Source organism: Silurus aristotelis (assembly GCF_946808225.1).
Source record: "Silurus aristotelis genome assembly, chromosome: 25".
Taxonomy (NCBI): domain Eukaryota; kingdom Metazoa; phylum Chordata; class Actinopteri; order Siluriformes; family Siluridae; genus Silurus; species Silurus aristotelis.
In genome coordinates this window covers 12,347,427-12,367,401 of record NC_139598.1, presented here as the reverse complement: position 1 = coordinate 12,367,401, position 19,975 = coordinate 12,347,427, and the positions used below count along the sequence as shown (strand labels likewise).

At 41.3% G+C, this 19,975-nt stretch overlaps 1 protein-coding gene across 2 annotated transcripts in view; it reads right to left on the bottom strand.

Annotated features, from left to right (window-relative positions):
- galnt1 (UDP-N-acetyl-alpha-D-galactosamine:polypeptide N-acetylgalactosaminyltransferase 1) overlaps positions 1–19,403 on the bottom strand; it is a 125,677-nt gene extending 106,274 nt beyond the window's left edge. The window contains exon 1 of one of the 2 annotated variants that reach the window (XM_083529960.1): positions 18,879–19,403. The gene's annotated coding sequence lies outside the window, so the exon portion shown is untranslated. The remainder of the gene's footprint in view (positions 1–18,878) is intronic. The other variant, XM_083529961.1, reaches the window with a different exon arrangement.
- Between the last annotated feature and the right edge of the window lie 572 nt (positions 19,404–19,975).

Below are 19,975 nucleotides of genomic sequence, written 5' to 3'. Positions count from 1 at the left end.
TCCTAGGAAAGTGTGTAGGATGTTGGACTTCTGATCAAAGGGTCGTGAGTTCAAATCCCAGCTGCACCAACTTAAGCAAGAAACTTAACCATTGACTGCTCGGCTGTATAAATGTTAAGTCGCTCTGGATAAGGGCTGTAAATGTAAATATTTCCTTTAAAGGTTTCTTCCTCGTACCATGTCAGGGAGTTTTTCATTGTCGCTCCCATCATTAGGAATAAATTGGTAGGCAATAACTTTCAAATTCTAATTTTATAAGCTTTTAAACTCTAGAAAGCGGCGTTGGAACAATGTCCCCTGTTAAAATCGGTGTACAAAATAAAACCGAGTTGAATAACGTGAAATTAAACGATGGTTATCAGTAAAATTAAACATTTTTTGAAATAGGAAGCCTCCACACCCTTTAAACTTCAGGAGAAACACACGGTTATAAAAGGAATTTATATATAATTATTACCCAGAGTCACACAGGTGAGCATGGGGTTTCCTTTTGGCTCTGGCTCTCGCTCATGTCATTTCAGGGACTTTTGCCACCGGCTCACTCATTAGCTATACACTTATTAATTTCAATACCAGTCAATTGATCTATAAGCTGCTTTGTGACGAACCTCTAGTTCTTTTTTTTATTATTATTATTTTTACAGTCAGTGTGTGATTTCTGTTATGCAAAAAAGAAATGCACCAATCAGATTCGAGCGTCCGTCTACAGTACGCTGGGCGAGAAATCAAACACGAAACACTTCGAAGTTGCACTAATAACGACAGAGCAGATCCGGTAAAGCCTACACCGTCTCGTGCATGTGGTGCCAATTCTTTGTCTTCTCTGTTCATCTCTGGTAAGTGGGAGCGATCTCAGGTCCTTATGTATACAAAAGAGGGCAGTTTGAGCTCTTTAATCCAAAAAGCTGGCACATGGAAGGCTTCAGGTAGAGACTGTTTATTGTGCGACAGGAGAAACATAACCTATTTTCCATCTGGCAGCTGGCAAGTTGCTTGTCGTCGTCGCTGAACTTGCTTTTGTTTTAAAATGTAAGAATGCAAATCAGAACGACTGGGACTCGTTTGAACACGATGCCAGGAGATCTGAAGAAGACATCTGACTAAAATTATGCTGTACAGATGTTCTATTTGAAACATTTGCTACAAAGTAGCAGTTAAGTGTAATTTAAATTTTTTTCCTCAAACATACACTGCAGAGATGAAAGTATTGGGACAGCTGACTTCTCCAGCTATATGTGGTTCTTTTCCAAACTCTTACCACAACATTGGAGGCACACAATTGTATAAGATTGGATTGGATTGGAAGAGGTAGCGTTGAATTTTCCATTCACTTGAACTAGAAGACTGAAATCTGTTCTAATGTCCCTGTGCACAAAGCCAGTTCTATGAAGATATGCGTTACATGGGTTATAGTGGAAAATCTTTGAGCTTTGACCTCCACCCTTTGGATCGATTTGGAAAACTGACTGCATCTCCTTACCTACATCAGTACGTGACTTTACTTACACGCTTGTGGCTGAAAGGATCTGATGATAAATGACCACAATTCTCCTTAACCACACTAAAATCTAGTGGAACATCTCCCCAGTAGAGTTTATAATAACAGGAAATGGGTCTAAATGTGGAACGGGATCCCCAGAAAACAAATACTAATGTTATGTTCAGGTGTCCATATACTTTTATCAATATAGTGCACACCCTACATTATACAGCAAGAAGAGCAAGTACAAGGAGCGAAAGAGAAAGAAAACAAAATCAATCCGGATCACAGCATGTGCAAACACTTCAACATGACACCTACCCACAACACAGCAGTGTGTAAGACACATGAGCATCTGCCAACTCTACACGAGTTAGAAACAAACACACTAAAAAACACACTAAGAAAAAACTGAGAGATTTCATCCCCCGTGAGGAGAACACACTGTCGGCCAACATCAAGTGTGTATAAAATTATAATAATAAAAAAAGAAAAGAAAAGAAAAGCATAAGGAATTGTATAACAATATTATCACACAGAGGCCCGGACCACGTAGCTCTGAAAAGACATAAAAGTTCTCTGTCCGCATGATGTTTTTAAGCGAAAACCACCACTTTAATACAACAGCCTTGTGACAGTACTTCATACACTGTTGTGTCAAAAGCCTCAAGAGTGCCAAAGAGCTGCGCATTGAGCACTGGAGAAAAGGCGGAAAAAACGTCAACATGGTGAAATGTTCTCAAACAGAAAAAAACAAATGACAAACACGTACTTTTTCACTGGCCATAGTAAAACAAGTTCTTTCTCTGGGACTCAAAAACGTTTTTGCAGCTGGATGAGAGGCCAAAGCCAAAGCCAAAGCCAAAAAAAAAAAAAAAAAAAGCCAAGCACGTTTGGGCAGGACCATGATTTCATTCACACAACTGAGTGAAACAGAATAAGAAACTAAAGCTACGGCACCTGTGATCTTCAATATCATACAGAACCCTCAATATATTTTTGCTGCCCATCGTTTTAAAAGTTGGGAAGAAATTTAAAACCAAAACAAATGTCATTTAATTACCCAGAACTGAAAAGAAAGAACAAGCCAGACAAGAAAAAGATTGATATTATTACCAGTATTATTATTAGATGTATAGTCAGGAACTGCTTGCTGCCAGTGGCAATTTTGGTAGTGGATTTTTTATTTGATGCAACTGAAATGTTTTAATAAAAAAAGACCTGATGGTAAAAACTTATTAGGTTGCAAAGTCAGCTCCATGCTTAACATGAGTTGGAGTGGAAGATCTTGACTGGACTGCTATAGAGCACTGACCTCAACCCTACTGGAATTCATTTTTCACACTGACCGCACCCCAGGCCTCCTCACCCTACATCAGCACCTGACTTTCCTATTACTGAATGAGCAGAAATCTCCACAAGCACACTCCAAAATCTAGTGGAACATCTTTCCAGAAGTGTGGAGCTTAAAAAGAACAGCACATGGGCACTAAATGCAGAATGGGCGTGTCCAGTTTACCATTATTGCGAATATTTAGCGACCTGTCGTGGCAGCATTAATGCGAGAAAAGCACAACACATGATACTTCTTCTGATGCTTGGGATGATAAATGTTACTAGGCGACCGGCCGTATATACAGTAGTAGAGCGACTGTTTACCGAGCATGAGATGGGGAGGGGGCGGAGCTCCCAGGCACTGTCAGTTGTTAAAATGCAGTTCTGTGCACCTGCACAAACCAAGCAGGAAAACTCTGCTCTTCTCGAAGTTCTTTATACTTCGATATTTAAAAACGTGAGCGGTTAGGAAATAAGTTACGCATTCAGAAAGATCCAGTGTCACAATTGAAACCCCAACAGATGTCTTTCTCTACTGCTGACTCTCAGAGTTTGTAAATATTGCTCTATCATCAGGACCAAGATGCGGTGCTCTTTAATTCTCTGTCAGTTTTTTGCATGAGATCCAAAACAGTCTGGTTTAAAAACAAAAAACAAAACTACAGCTTGAAGAAAATCTCCTTGCACTAAACCCACATAACTAATCGATCTCCAAATGTTGCTCCTGCCAATAGAGACAAACTTTATAATCAAAATACCTATGAGGAGAAATTCTGGATGGACGTATCCAGAACGTTTCAGTGTGAAGGTAAAATACAATCCAACAGTCAGACATTTAATCAGTCAGGCTTTTTGTCTGTGCCTTGTTCACAGACCTATTGATGTTTTTTTAAACACAAAACAAGTGAGCTTTTATTGTCATTCTAACCATATACGGTTCAGTACACAGTGGAACAAGGACCAAGGTGCTTCATAAGACAACGTCGATTAACATAAAGCAACACAAAACGACACTAAAACTTTCTTTCGGCTTCTCACATCAGGGGTCGCCACAGCAGTCCTCCGCATGTTTGATTTGGCGCATGTTTTTACGCTGCTGGGGTTGGTTTCCTGACCGGGGATCGAACCCGGGCCGCACCGGTGAGAGCGCCGCATCCTAACCACTAGACCACCAGGGACCCAAAACACAGAACGACAATAAACAACATAATTGTTTGCTTTCGGAGCATCACCACTTCAGCATTCATAACTTTTTCACCATGCAAGTCCCTGTGAATGATTCGACATGCTTAAGAATTCAGAGCTGTTGTAAACACGGATAACTGGCGTGATGAAAGCATGTGCGATATGAATGCTGTCTGCTGAGCGGACAGTGGATCTGGAGCAGCATGAGCGTGCGTTGAGCCTTGTCCTAACTAAACGGTTTAAAATAAATATCTACATTCATTGTTTGTGTTCTGAATCCGATTTAAACCACACCAGGATGTTATCTGAAGCGTGTTCCGTCGATGTATTCTAAAACCCAGCCAAACATAAATAAATGTATGTTTATACTTATATATACCGTAATTTCCAGACTTTAAATCGCACCCATATATAAGCCGCACCCACTGAATTTGATAAAGATTTTTATTTTGAACACAAATAAGCCGCACCTGTCTATAAGCCGTTTATGTCTACACTTAAACTAATGAACCTTACACAGGCTTTAATGAAAGACAGTGTCTGTTTCACAGTGTAATGGGTGAAATATGTTGTGGCTACTTTAAGAGCAGAGCGGTATTTTGGGAATAGCCTGCCACCGCATTTTTTCCGGTATTACTGCATGTGTTCAAGACCGAGGAATATGTCCTTATTATTTTCGGATGCTCATTTCTTTGACTAAGTTTCTTTGACTAACCCGTAACACTGTTGCCAAGAAAAATAAAAAAGCTGTCTGTGCTTATATGATTTCTGTTGCAACTGGAGTTAGTGAGTGAGCAGCAGGTCAAACATCAGAGGAACCTCATCCATATTTATGATGTGCTGCGGTCTGATTCAGTGGGAGCATGTCTGATTTAATATAAAGAGTTTCATTGGTTCACCTGAACCCATTCCGCAATTTCATTGCTCTAATGTTATGGGTCTTGTGAAACCGGGAAAACCCAGGAAAAATCCACAAATTAGCCGCTTCGTTGTTTAAGCCGCGGGGTTCAAAGCGTGGGAAAAAAGTAGCGGCATATAGTGAGTGTTTTGCTTTTCATGACCTACTTTTACAACCTTTATTTTAACACCACTAGATCTGGATTGTGGTAAAGCTCAGTGAACACATATTCAAAGAAAAGCACATAGTGAACTGAAATGTTCAGTATTGTCTATACTTGTAGACATCTGGGTTTGAGTTTAAAAGCAGAGTCGATAAACCCAAATCTTTCGTTCTTGGTATTTACACATAAATGTAGGATCTTAGTGTTAACACAGATGTATCAAACAGATGCACCGTTTTTAACCCACCGGTTTCAAGTAATCAAAAATACTGGAGCACATGACTGACAGGTGTGTGTCAGCTTCTCGACCAGGTGTTTTTTTTTTTTAATGCCATGCCAGCATCAGTACCTATTTTTACTGCAGGATCAAGGTGGGTATGATAGCAGAGTTCATGCAGGTTTTTTCAAGTCAAATGTAAGACTTTGTTTTAGACTGAGCATTAGAGTTGGCCTTACATGGACATCGGAAAATTAAGACCTGTTTACAATGATCTAAAACCTGGAACAACCAATTTAAGACTTTGTAAAGCCTAAAATGTAGATTTTAATATGTGTTTTATGGTCATGTTTGATTTACAGTGATGACATGATGGGGTGTGAGTCTGGAGTGTCCAATACGGCACGTAGTATATGTGGTCTGGCCTTATAAACTGATTATTTAAACAGTTGATAGCTCTGCTTAAAAGGGAGGATACACCACACTCCCTCAGATCCCGCCTGCTCTCGGGTAGGTATACAAGACTGTATTCTGTTCTGGCAACGAGTTGGTGGAATGAACTTCCTCTAGATTTCCAAACAGCTGAGTCACTTTCAATTTGGAAAAAATGGCAGGTGAAGACCTACTTCTTCCTGAAACACACTATATTATTTATATATATATATTATTCAAAGCAGTTTTGCATGTCGGTCTGTATAAAGGCATCTGCTAAATGCCATAAATGTAAATGAAGAAAAAAGGATAAACCTACATGAAGACTAGAGCGCCGTCTATGGAGGAAATAAAAACAAAGAAAAGCAATGTGCAAAAACAGTACAAAAAGCTGTCCTGAAAATCCACTGGGGTGCTAACAAACACACATGTATCAGGTCAGCTACAATAAACAACCACAGTTGTTGACCGAAACCTAGTGAAAGCTGAGAAAAAAAATAAAATAATAATAATAAAAATAATCACTATCAACCTCCATAGAAATCAGGGTGAAGCTTTCACACTGTGGCTGGGCTGTTCCAATACTATTAGAGGGGACTCGTGTCTATGTATATCTTGCATCGTGAATCAGGTCAAATGATGATCTATTGTATTGTCTATCCGTAACTAGTATTACTTTCACCTTTTAAAGGGCATCGAATTACACCGAAATGTGGGTATTTCATTATTACAGCCCTAAAACATCGTTATAGCCGTTATATGCCCTTGAAATCCTCTATTCTGCTGACTAACACTGTCTATCCCTGCATGCTGCGTAAAAAAAGCAGGGGGCAGAAACGCCTGACTGAGTTAATTCGAAAAAAGATCCCCATTATACCCATGATGCTTCTGGATTTAAGGGCTCAGGTGTTAGCCTGTTAGCTAGTGGTTTCGTGTTACATTTGCTGTTAGTGGCTCGGCTGTTTTCTCTGACAAGGCTGGCTCTGTTCCCTCTTGGCTAGCGACGACCCATTTAGAAGGAGCTCTACCGGTAACAAGAGAACACTAGGAGTGCTGTAGATCCTCTCGTCTCCATCTCTGGTGTACGCACACACGCATGCACGGAGTATGACGAAACTCACAGGAGGCTATCGAGCAGACATGGCGTCTGTGGCAAGGAAAAACTCCCCGAGACGGCATAAGGAAAAACCTTGAGAGGAACCAGACACAAGAGAGAACCCATCCTCATCTGGGTTGCACAGAATGTCCATTTATTGAAGATGTATGATGTTGCGAGGTGCAGTGATGGTGATCAGAAACAAACTGTAGTCCTGAGTCATTAACTACATTAACTACAGTCCAAATCCATCCTCAAAGCTCCCGTTCTTACTCCGGAATTTCAAGGAACCACCCATGGCGGTTCTAATTCTTGCGATTAACTAATCAGCCAACAACGCAGTGCATAATAGCACATAGATGCAGGTCATAAGCCTGAAACATCAGAAAGGTGGAAAAAAAAAAGTCAGTCCGGTGACTGGTTTCTGGCACCGGATGTGTTGATTTGAGTGTTGCTGAAATGGCGGATCTGAATTTTTATATTGCGCAAGGGCCTCTAGAGTTTATCCAGAATGGCGCAGAAAACAAAAAACATCCGGTGAGCGGTAGATCGGCGGAGTGGAGAGGTTACGGGAGAATAGTCGGACTAGTCTGAGCTAGCACGGAACCACTCTTTGCAACCGCGTTGAGCAGAAAAGCATCTCAAAAACATTGCCTAGTCTTTTCCTAGTCTTGATCTCTCCAAATAATAAAAATGGTTCAAAATGATCTGCCTAGAGGTGCTGCCATGATGATCCCTCTCCACTGATGGATGATGTAAAACAAACTGTTCAATTAGCCGATCGAGACTGCAATTGTGTAATTTTCCTAGTCCTTGAATGGTTTTAAACAGCTAATTAAATGAAGAAAGAAAAAAAGATTTCTTATGCATTAAGAGCTTTTCACACCGAAAGTGTTGACTGCTCGTCACCTGTTTATTCTCAATAAGGTGTGCAAGTAAAGTGACGCGAGTGGAACAGCAGGCGATGTGACAAATGAGCTCAACCTAGCGGCACATGTTACACTGAACTCGACATGTGAAACTCCACGCCTGTTCGTTTTCAAGAAAATTGGGTTCTGCGTCGTTCTAAAAGCAAGAAAAAAACAAAAAAGAGACAATTATTGGCACTTTTTTTCACAGAGAAGCCAATGACTTGTGTGATCATTTATTTGATACGTAGCAAAAACACTGCTTAATTTTATTAATGCGTTTAACACGTTTTGCATAAACGGACAGATAAACATAGAAAACGAACTGATGCTGTTTTTATCTCTGTTACTCGTTTCGTTAGTCAAACTGGAGCTACTTTTCCCTTTTAAGTCAATGTAATGGAGCTGTTTATACAGAATCAGTGTTTAGGGACTTGCTACATCTCCAAATGAAGTTGCTCCAAGTTTAATGCATAAACGAGGACAAGCTGCGAGTCGGACAAGCGTTTAGCTTTAATCAAGCCCTAAAAAAATTCAAAGTGTCAGAAGATGCTTGCAGAGAAATGTTTTTTCATTAAAGGAGGTGACTCGATATAATCTTCCTCAGGCACCAAAAAATAAATATACACCGATGTCCTGATCAGTCAAAGTGAAGCGCCATTTTAATTAAAAGGACTAGAACGAAATGTGAGCTTTCATTAATCAGGACTTGCTGTTTACTACCCGCCTCCTTGTTTGACTGACGGCTGAGATCCTCCTTCTGTTTTTAAAAGACTAAGAACTTTTTCCAAAGTGCGATTAGATTCTAGACATAATTAAAACACACTGGATGTGTGAAAGGGGAGTTTGTCAACACAAAATTAGCATATAATGGGGGAAATGTTTTTCAGAAAATAATTCATATCAGCATCGATTGAGCAAAGACAAAGAGTCAGAAGTGTGACTTTAAATGCTTCTGCTGAATAAAGTTATTGTTTCTTACTGCGGTACAAATTCAGAATGTATATCTGAATATCAACCTGAAGTTATTCTAATGCAGTCATTATGATCAAATTCGAATTTTCTTTGTGCGAGAGAGAGTGAGTGTGTGTGTGTGTGTGTGTGTGTGTGTGTGTGTGCGCGCGCGCACTCATGACGATAGATACCATGCCCTCAGACAGACTTACTTAAACTCATGGACAGAAATTTGTGGACCCCTGATCATAAGATTCACATGTTTTTTTTTGGAAAATCCAATTCCAATGTTATAATATCCTCCACTCTTCTGGGAAGATGTTCCACTAGATTCTGAAGTGTGCCTGTGAAGATTTGTGCTCATTAATCCACAAGGGCATTTATGAAAACGGCGTTTTCAAATGCAAATGAATTAGTGCAGCTTTTGGGGGTTTTTTTTGGTTTTTTTTACAAATTCTAAATTTGATATCACCAAATCATTGAAATATCATACTTTTCATACTGTTCCAAAATGTGTAGGAACCCTGTATACAACACTTCACACTCCGGCAGGACATATGCCTCACTGCTGACTTTGTTAAAGTACAGATCCAGATACATTTCCATCCATTACCATCTACCCTCGTTGCTTTTAAAAAAAATCTGGCTTCAACTCCGCAAAACGTTCACCGCTCCCTCCCTCTGGACTCGTCCTAAATTATAAATCCGTTTCCCTGAACAGGGGATTCGGTGTGCACTGAAAACCATTTGGCTTCGTCATCTGCAACATTATGTTACGTTCCATTGCTTCCTCTCCTATTACCTTCCTTCCTATCTTTATCATTCATGATGGACAGAATAATGTGATAAACGTTGACCATGCTAAGGGCTCCGAAGGATTCTTCAAAATAAAAAGCTTTCTCTACAAACATTTCTCAGAAATTCTTGATTAATTGTGTTTCGAACCCCGTAACAGAAAGCCCGTCTAGGACAAAGTGGACATACATGATCGGTGTAGCTTATAAACTAAATTCAATAGACATTGTCTCAAAGCAGCTGTACACAGAAAAGGTTGTATGAAAGAATGTGCAATTTTATTGCCTGTACGTTTTTCCTTATAATAGTTTATCCCTAATGTGTGAGCCTCAGTGGACACAGAGTGGACACACTGGACACAGAGGGCCAATGAGATGGTGTGAGGAAAAAATCTGGAAAGGGAACCAGACTCAAAAGAGAACCCCATCCTCATCTAGGTGGCACCAAATGTCCATTCATTACACTTCCAGTGTTGAGGTGTATAGTAATCGGTGCTTAAATGAAGAACTGTTTATGCAACCTGTGGTCCTGAACCATTGCAGTAGACTGGTGATTAATTACAGTCCAAATCCATCCTCAAAGTTCTTGCATCTCGGTGCAGGAACCTTTACTTCATGTCTTCACTATACACGTATGACTTTGCAAAGTTTCAATCTTTCCTGATCCCGAGTCGGAATCGCGGCGGCGCAAATCTACAGAGACTTAATGCCGTTAGGTCCCCAGCCGATTCGCTTGAAGGTGCGCGATTCGCTTTGTTGTTATTCTTTTGTGTTTTCAAATGAAGACCTATCATGCACTGCACGTTTAGATCCGTGTCTCAAGTGCCACTGATCAGATAATTAGCATTCACTATTTAGCTCCTCTACACTTGAAGGCTCAATTATTTTTCAGTTAATATGACTGAGACTCTCCTGAGAACGACATGCTGAGGAGAAGGAGGAGGAAGAGGAGGGAACAAGGAGAAAAGGCGAGGCTGTGTCTCAGCTGGAGCGTCTGACGAGATGCAGAAGAGGAAGGTAATGAATTCCGGTTAGCTAGGCCCGATTCTTGAACTCCCGACGAGCATTCACGTGCCTCGTCTTATGTTTGAAGAGGGAGTCGTAATGAGGATTGTAGATTAGCAAAACGTTAGATGCAAGAAACCCTGACAGGAAGCATGCAGATCCTGCTAGCAGTTGAAGTAGTTAGTTAGATCAGGGCAGATAGTGTGACAGAGTGCCAGCCGTCTGAGCGGTGTGCCATAGCGGGGCTGTGCTGTGTGAGCAGAAATACCCCACTGCCTGCACAGATTGCAGCTTCTTGGTTAGCATTCGCCAGCTTTCTTGGAAGACAACCCTCGGCAGCTCTGCTATGCTCAGGAGATTTGTCAGATGGCTTGCTAAACGCACAGCTCTAATCCGGCTGGTTAATGTGGTTTTCGAGTCTTCAAATTCTCTGAAATGACGAATACAACACCACTATTTTTAGGCAAAGGTAAACTGGACGGTCGCCTGGAGCACCACCAGCTGAGGGCCACCATCCTCAAACCCCACCAAGAGTATTGTTATTATTATTAATTAGTAGCAGTTTTTTTGGGATTTTTTTTGCAATTTTGACGTACTATGATTATCTGAGTACTGTATTTTTTCGGACTATAAGCCGTTACTTTTCTCCCACGTTTTGAACCCCGTGGCTTAAATAACAAAGCGGCTAATTTATGAATTTTTTCTGGGTTTTTCCCGGTTTCACAAACTTCAAGTCAAAAAACTGATCCCCATAACATTAGACCAATAAAATTTCCGAATGGAAACGAAAAAACGCACCTCACCTGTGTTCTGAGCTGCACGCCTTCTGGAGAAAAAACTTTTTTCTTAAACGCAAAACAATGCCAAAAGATAAACTCCCGAGAAAAATTGTTGTGAAAGGAAGGAGGAAGACAGTGAACAATGACTTTCTTGGTCGGCTACTGTTTAGATACAAGCCGTTGTAATGCGTTGAGTCTGGGTGAAGGGAGAGCTCGCTAACTCCAGTTGCAACAGAAATCATAAACACAGACAGGTTTCCAAAACTCGTGCTTTTTTTTTTTTTCTTGGCAACAGCGTTACGGGTTAGTCAAAGAAACTTAGAAATGAGCATCAGAAAATAATAAGGACATATTCCTCGGTCTTGAACACACGCAGTAATAGCGGAAAAATGCAGTGCCAGTCTATTCCCAAAATACCGCTCTGCTCCTAAAGGAAGCGCAACATATTTCACCCTTTGGTTGGTCTTTGGTTAAAGCCTGTGTAAAGTTCATTAGTGTAGATAGGTGCAGCTTATATATGGGTGCGCTTTATAGTCAGGAAATTACGGTAGTCTCTTTGGTAATAGTGGCCACTGCTGATAGGAAAAGAAATAGAGATGTAGAGGGTGGCAGGGAACATTGTCCATGTTTAACATATGCTCGAATATGCAAAGGTCTATATTCTTTTGAACATGGACTTTCATTGCAAGCTTGCCCCCTTGAGCAAGGCCCTCAATCCACAACTTCTCAGATGTATAAATGGGATAAATGCGGGTCGCTCTGGGTAACGGCGGCTGCCAAATGCCTTGAATGTAAAAATGCTCAGGCTCATCCTAACTAAAAGCACCCGACCCTTTCTTTCTCACAGGCGCATTAGTGGAAAATTACTAACAGCTCATTTGCATTGTAGATTTGCTCATTACCCGCTGTGCTTGTTACTATTGTTCACTATATCACTAGGAGTTTTGGAACGTTCCGACCTACGCTGCCTCATGCGTGCAAAACACTGAAATGCAAAAAAAAACTTTTACAGTCAAACAGTCCCCATTTTAATTTTTTTCTGCATGGGTGCAGCCACAAAATGTTTTTAAAAAGCAGCTGAAGTGGCTCATTGTAAACTTTAGAATGTACATAATTTAATTAAAATTGGAGAATGCTATATCTTTCAGGCCGTTCCGTTTAAAGTCATTTATTTTTATTAGACAAGAGGGGATTTTTTTTTTATTATTTGTAACTGCAACACGAGTGCTTTCTTTTTCCTAGCGGTTGGTTAAACGTTCAGATCATAATACGTGATACAGAGCTGCGGTAACGGCATACAATTAAGCACTTCTGGAAAGGGAGTAAACGGCTGTATCAACTCAATATGTTGTATATCATGAACTGTAGCATGTAAAAAAAGGGAGAAAAAAAAAAGAAAGACAAATGTAACATTTCTTAATCCATTTTAAGATAATATGATACTATTAATAGCTGTCAGGAGAAATGTCATAAAGCAAACACTTCTCATCGATCACTTTCCAATCAATGGTAAGAGTTTCTCTACAAGCAGAACAAATTAAACCCTACTTCCGATTCGGTCAATGGGGTTTAGATGTTGTGTATTTTCAACTGACACGTTGATAAAAAATCAACACACACACACACACACACACACACACACACACACACACATACACACACACATACACACACACACACTGCTAGGAATTATTTACCCTGTAAACTGCTCTAATTCAGGACGGAATACGTACGTGAAGAGCGACGAGATCACCATTTTAACCCTCACAATAACACAGATCTCCCTAAGGGGCTAATCCTGTTAAAAAAAAGTCTAGCTGATGTTTAGGTAAACTATATCGTCAATGGTTTGTGGACATCTAACCATAAGATTGGTAAGTGCTTTTTTTTTTATATCACATTTCACACGTACACATTTTAAAAAACCTCCACTCGTCTAGAAAGATGTTCCACTAGATTTTGGAGTGTGCTTGTGGAGATTTGTGCTCATTCAGCTACATGGATGTTAGTAAAGGCAGGTACTGATGTAGGTGAGTTGGCATTACAATTCGTCCCAAAAGTGAAAAAAAAAAAACAGGTGTCCCAATACTTTTGTATAGACAATATAAAGCTAACCAGCAATTCTACAGAAAACAAAGATCACATGTACACTGTTCTGGAATGTAGGCCATTCAAGAACCAGAATCAGGAGTTTACTGTAATTTCCGGACTATTAAGCGCACCCATATATAAGCCGCACCCACTGACAAAGATTTTTATTTTAAACATAATTAAGCTGCACCTGTCTATAAGCTGTCTACATTGAAACTAATGAACTTTACACAGGCTTTAACGACAGTGTCTGTTACACGGTGTAACGGGTGAAATATGTTGTGGCTCCTTTAAGAGCAGAGCGGTATTTTGGGAATAGCCTGCCGCCTGATTTTTCCGGTATTACTGCATGTGTGCAAGACCGAGGAATATGTCCTTATTATTTTCTGATGCTCATTTCTAAGTTTCTTTGACCAACCCGTAACGTTGTTGCCAAGTAAAATAAAAAAGCACAAGTTTTGGAAACCTGTCTGTGCTTATATGATTTTAGTTGCAACTGGAGTTAGCGAGCTCTCCCTTCACCCAGACTCAACGCGCTACAACGGCTTGTATCTAAACAGTAGCCTACCAAGAAAGTCATTGTTCACTGTCTTCCTCCTTCCTTTCACAACTATTTTTTCTCGGGAGTTTATCTTTTGGCATCTTCGTGCGTTTAAAAAATAAAAAATAAATGTTTTTTCTCCCGGTGCCGTGCAGCTCAGAACACAGGTGAGGTGCGTTTTCCGTTCGGAAATTTCATTGGTCTAATGTTATGGGGCTCAGTTTTTTGGCTTGAAGTTTGTGAAACCGGGAAAAACCCAGGAAAAATTCATAAATAAGCCGCTTCGTTGTTTAAGCCGCGGGGTTCAAAACGTGGGGAAAAAGTAGCGGCTTATAGTCCGAAAAATACGGTAATTTTAATCCGAACTGCTGCTCAATACAAATAAATGTCATTCCATAAAAAACAAAGCAACATTTAAACACTTGGGTCGTCATTCCTGCCAATTTCCACCTCGAGGTGAAGGACCGGATTAAAAACAATAATAAATAATAATATCTCAGCGGATGATGGATGGTGTGCAACACTGCAACATGCTGGAGATCAAATCAGCACTAATGAGCTTTAATTTAATTACAGAGCAGCAGGTGCACGGCACAGATTGAGGAGGAAGATGTTTGTGGAAGTTTCCATTACAGAAAGACGACTGGGGTCTGAAGAGAAAGACCTCCGGAATGTAAGGTGCTGTGAATACTCCTTTATTTCCAGGGAAACGAGACTTTTCTGTCAAACAACTGCACTGAATATTGCACTTAAAGCCTTGCAGCTTTCACATTGCTTATACACATTCACTTAACAAGATGATTCTATGTCTTCTATACCATAGTACCCAAATCTAAATAATGGACTCTGGCTGTCGTTAAAATCCCAGGTTCATGGTAACATCCTCAGTATAATATCTAATACATCGGTATCAATTTTCTGTGGAAAAAGATATATATAGTGCACATTTGTAGAAGGAATCTCTGGTGTCAACGCTTGCCATATACACTATGGGGGGGGGGGGGGGGGGGCGTGTGTGTGTGTGAGAGAGAGAGAGAGAGAGAGAGAGAGAGAGAGAGAGAGAGAGAAAAGAGAAGCTGATGTGAAAACCATTGTTTGTAGTTGTAATAGCAGAAGTGTTAACAGTTTTTTGTTGTTTTTTTTTACAACATCGAGTGTAACTATACTTAGAGGAACATTTGTTTGAAGATTCTGTGATGAAGATAAAATATCTCCAATCCAAACTCCAACCTGAAACACAATAACCCACCCTCTTCACTCCTGGACTTTTGCCTTCAAATCCTAGCAGCCAGGAGGAACTAAATCATGGCAGACTCCATCCCTTGGACATTTGGTGACTATACCACCCTGGACTATTGGCCTGACTTCTCATAGTTAAGAGGAGCTGGATCATCTCAAACTTCACACCCTCAGTTTTGCTCCTTACAGGTCGGAAAAATTAGCGCAGTTTAGAATCCACCCCTTGGACTCTTGGGTCAACTCCTCACAGAAAAGTGGCTCAACTGTGACTATACCCTCTGGACTTTTGGCCTGAGTTCTCATAGTTAAGAGGAGCTGGATCAGCTCAAACCTTACCTTACCTGCCTGGACTTTTGATTTAACTCCTCCCGGGTGGAAGACGCTGAATCAGGTTGTTTTTGTGTAGTGAGTCACACTTAGCATTTCCGCTTTGTGCGTATGTATAACACAATCTGTCTCCTTAATCAGAAAGACTTTTCAGCTGGACTGTGAAACCAAAATATCATTTCCTCTGTATTTCTTAATAATTCAGAAATAGTTACATGCTGCCTGACATTACAGTTCTCTGCTACAGTAATCAAAGATTTGTAACCACTGATGTAACTTCCCTCTCAGTAAAGGAAGTGAGAAACACATTTTCCAGTGAGCATTGTGGCCAGCAAAAGGCTCCAGCTCTGAAATGTATACCGAGCGAGTCGTCGAGGCGCATTTATCCATTTATCAGAAGAACATGTGATGCGTTGCTCAAAAGCCCATTTGTGCTTCGCTACTTCCGTCTCATGGCTTTGAGAAAAAAGAAAGATTTTCAAGATCTACCTTGTGTTATCCACACCATCGGCACCATTTTTCACAAACTGAGGCTTATAGGCATGACTTTGAGAAATCTGTTACAAAAGTCGCTTTCAGATGCCGATCCTGGACTTATGGCCGCTCGCTCTCATGTCTCTCTCATTAACTCTGTGACCCTTGAGGGCACTCGATCGGCTGTTCTGATAGACGTGGAATCCGGTTCTTACCTCCTTCTCTAACGCCGTGTCCGGGAATAGTGAGCTGGCCTGTACGGTGAAGCCAGGTGCCGTTAGGAACTCGATCCTTTCCATCTGCCCTGTGTGTGTGTGTGTGTGTGTGTGTGTGTGTGTGTGTGTGTGTGTGTGTGTGTGTGCGTGCGTGTGTGCGCGTCGGCCCCTGTGCCTCCTCGGCCAAAGCCGAATCCTATAGAATAGCGCTATTGTTCTGTGGCCACTCGCAAAACCACAGACCTGCAAAGACCCCACACACGGCTTATTAAAGACTCGTTTATTATTAAAAACTCGAAAGTTTACACACGCTCTCTGAGATAACTACTGGTGTACACAAGCTCATACACTCTCGCTGATGCTCACAGTTTTGCAGATCTGCTGTGGTCATAAAATTTTGCACACGTCCTCAATACAAACACTTCAGTGATTCTGCTATTCAGACCTCAATACACACACACACACACACACACACACACACACACACATATATACACTAACACACAGCACGGAGTTTGTTTTTGTGGAATATGATTCCTGGGCTTTACAGGCTGAGGGGCCGGACTTAAAAAACGGCGGTCTGGTGAAACGTTGCCCCCTGAGAATTTGTTTATTACACCGGTGACATGTTTATGTTTTTAAGAAGAGGCGTCGAATCCAGTGCCACGTTTGCACCCGTGTCATACATTGCGGATCAATTCCCTCGAAACAACAGGCGCACGTTTTGAAAGCATTCTCCCAGAGTACAGAGTGTTCGCTCCATCCTGATGAGAGAAAAGCAAACAGTGAGCGATAACGAACGTGAAGATCCTGAGCTATTAGCATTAACAGACACTATGGTAAATAAGCGAGTGCTTGACCACCGTATAGCCCCTCTGACTATTAGGAATTGAAGGTCAATAGGAGTTCGCTTCCTGGGTGGGGAACTGAAGAAAAGTCAGGCGAAAAATCGCTCTACAGCCGAAAGCTTAAATTTCTTGTGAACGTATAGTAAACGACCTTGTTGTGAATCATATGGCATGATTTTTGTCAGTTTGCAGGTCCATTCACGTCTAATGTGTGTGTGTGTGTGTGTGTGTGTGTGTGTGTTTGTGCGCTTCTGATTATGAAAACATCTGTTGATGTGCAACTTCGATACAATTTCTACTCTTAAGGCAGCAATTAAATACGTGACGATCCCGCTCAATCTGCTACAGCCCCATATACCACATGAGCATTAGATTTAGATCCACACCAACCGTGTTGTGAATCTGAGGCAGGCCTAATGTTCCTTTGTAAAAAAAGACATTGTAAAGGTACTCAAGCTTTCCAAAGTCTTGGAAAAGAAAAACGGACTTCTTTCATTTTTAAATGATTGAATAAAGACAAACTGACAAATCATTGTCCACATCAGACAAATACTTTTTCTTCAATAACAATAATCCGTTTGATCATCCATTATTCCACACTGTTCTTCAGACCTGCTTCCAGATGCCCAACACCTGTTTAGAGTTCTCTTTAACTGGAAACTGTTTGCTGCAGCTGATGGTTCCACATGAACAGCCTAAAGATCCATGAGGTTACTGTAGAGGATTAAGGACTCAAGAAGATGGATTTGGACTGTAATTAAAAGAAACAGTCTGCTGGGCTGCTGTTACCATGAACAGTTTTGTACTCAAGTTTCCATCAGGGAACAGATGATAACCTCACCAATGATGGAACTATAATGAATGGACATTCGGTGTCTGAGATGAGTATGGTTCTGAGAATGGTTCGTCTCAAGGTTTTGTCCTCGTGTCATTTCAGCAAACTCTTTCTTGCCACTATTTTACATTGCCCTATAATTTACAGGGACTTAATTTATGGCACTGAAATTTCTATTCACAATATATTTTTGTAAAGCTGCTTTGGATAATATCCACCATTTAGAGTACTATAGAAACAGAACTACAGAAAAACTGAATTTAAATTAATAATTGTAGTGCAAACTATTCAGATTGTAACCTCAATTGTTATTATTTACTCCCTTGTAAATAAACTCAATCCGATCACGATCCCAAACAGGTCTGATTGCTGCACTTCTAATCAGGAGTAAAGGTTTTCTTTTTGTGGGCTGAGTAAAGTAAAAGAAAAAACTGATGAACCGTAAGCATCGTTCTCTAAAAACACCTTTCTGTTTTCCTCATTTTAAATGTGGATTTGTCCGGATCAGATCTTGCCTGCACTCTATAATCCACTAATGGACATGCGGCCGATTGCTGAGCTGAAAGAGCATCTTTTCTTCTGCTTGACTAAACGTTCAAAACTGTACTGAATCCTCAAAATAAACGTCAAAAAACCCCACATAACGTGATCAAACCCAGAGTCGTGGCAGCAGCTGTCACATGTCGTGAGTCTGACCGACAACTTCCTGACAGTCTCAATGTAACCTTGATGACGTCATAACTCCAAGGCCAGGGTGTTTTGATGTCACAGCCCCTGACATCGATCTGTTAAGGCTATTAGGAAGCTCTTTAACCTGCCATGACATAGTTAAAGCCTGATAACACCGTCAACTTGATACTTAACAGATCTTTAGGAGCTTGTGGACTATTTAATAGGAACGAAAATGAAGATCAGAGTTGAGAAGTGTGGGGGTTGTATTGGTAGAAAAGCTCAGGGAGACACTAATTGTTCACTAATGAAGAATAAAGAGTTTGTTTGTTTTTTAGGAACCTGAAAAGCATTGTTGGTGAATGTCATATTTCTGTTGAAGCTGTTCATTACCTTTTTATATGTGAATCCTTCGCAGGAAGCAGCGTGGACTGTGGCTCATCAGAAAAGCTTACAGATGTTGACAAAGTGGCATTTTCGCCTCCTTATAGCGCGTCCTGGCGACCAAAAATGTCCTTCAGCTTGCAAAAAAAAACCGAATAAAAACCGGAAACCCCAGCCCGCTTTTCGTGTTATCACTCGGTGTGTCCGGTCAATGAAGCTTCCTCGGTCAGGAGAGGAGACGCGTTCAGGGCCGTTAGCCTGGCTGAGTCCCGGTGAAGATGTGAGGCTCTCGTTCCCTGGAGGAGGAGGAGGGAAAAAAACCCTCCGTGAAACCTTTCAACGAGTTTGACCACCTTTCTGGAAGCTTCGAATCCAAAAAAAGGGTGATATATAAATTCCCAGTGCGTCCTCACTCCTCCTGTGAGCGGCAATGAGGCGAATAGACGAGCCGGGGGTTTAATACGCGGTGCTCTGATTCGGCTCGAGCTGAAGAGCCGCTGCTTGTTGGAGGGGGAGGAGCCTGAGGAAACTCTGTCCCCGCCCACCGACGCAACCCGGAAATGAAATCGCACATAACGGTTACGTCCTAAGAATGCAGCGAACGCGCGACTGCACAGCCCCCCTCAAAAAGCGCAGCCAATTACGAAGCTGAATTCCGGAGAGCGCAGCCAATCAAAATGCGTCGGTATATACATTCGTATTTTCGCTCTTATTCAAGAAACAAACCAAATCCATTTTCAACTTTATTAACTCCAGCTGACTGGTGGATTATAACCAGCTTTTGGAGGCTAGTTACATTTACAATATTCATTACAAATAAGTGGTGGCTCCAGCGGTTAAGGCACTGGGTTACCGATCGGAATGTCGGGGGGTTCAAGCCCCGGTATCGCCAAGCTGCCACTCTTGGGCCCTTGAGCAAGGCCCTTAACCCTCTATGCTCCAGGGGACCCTTAAGAGAAAAATAAACCAAGGACCGTGACGTCGGAGCGACGTGGGGCCGCCTTCCCGTGGGTCTAACCACCTGCAGGAGGGACCGTAAGGGACCGGTGCTGAGAGGATTGGGCAGCAGTCGAAGGCGGGGGCCTTGACAGCCTGATCCCTGGACA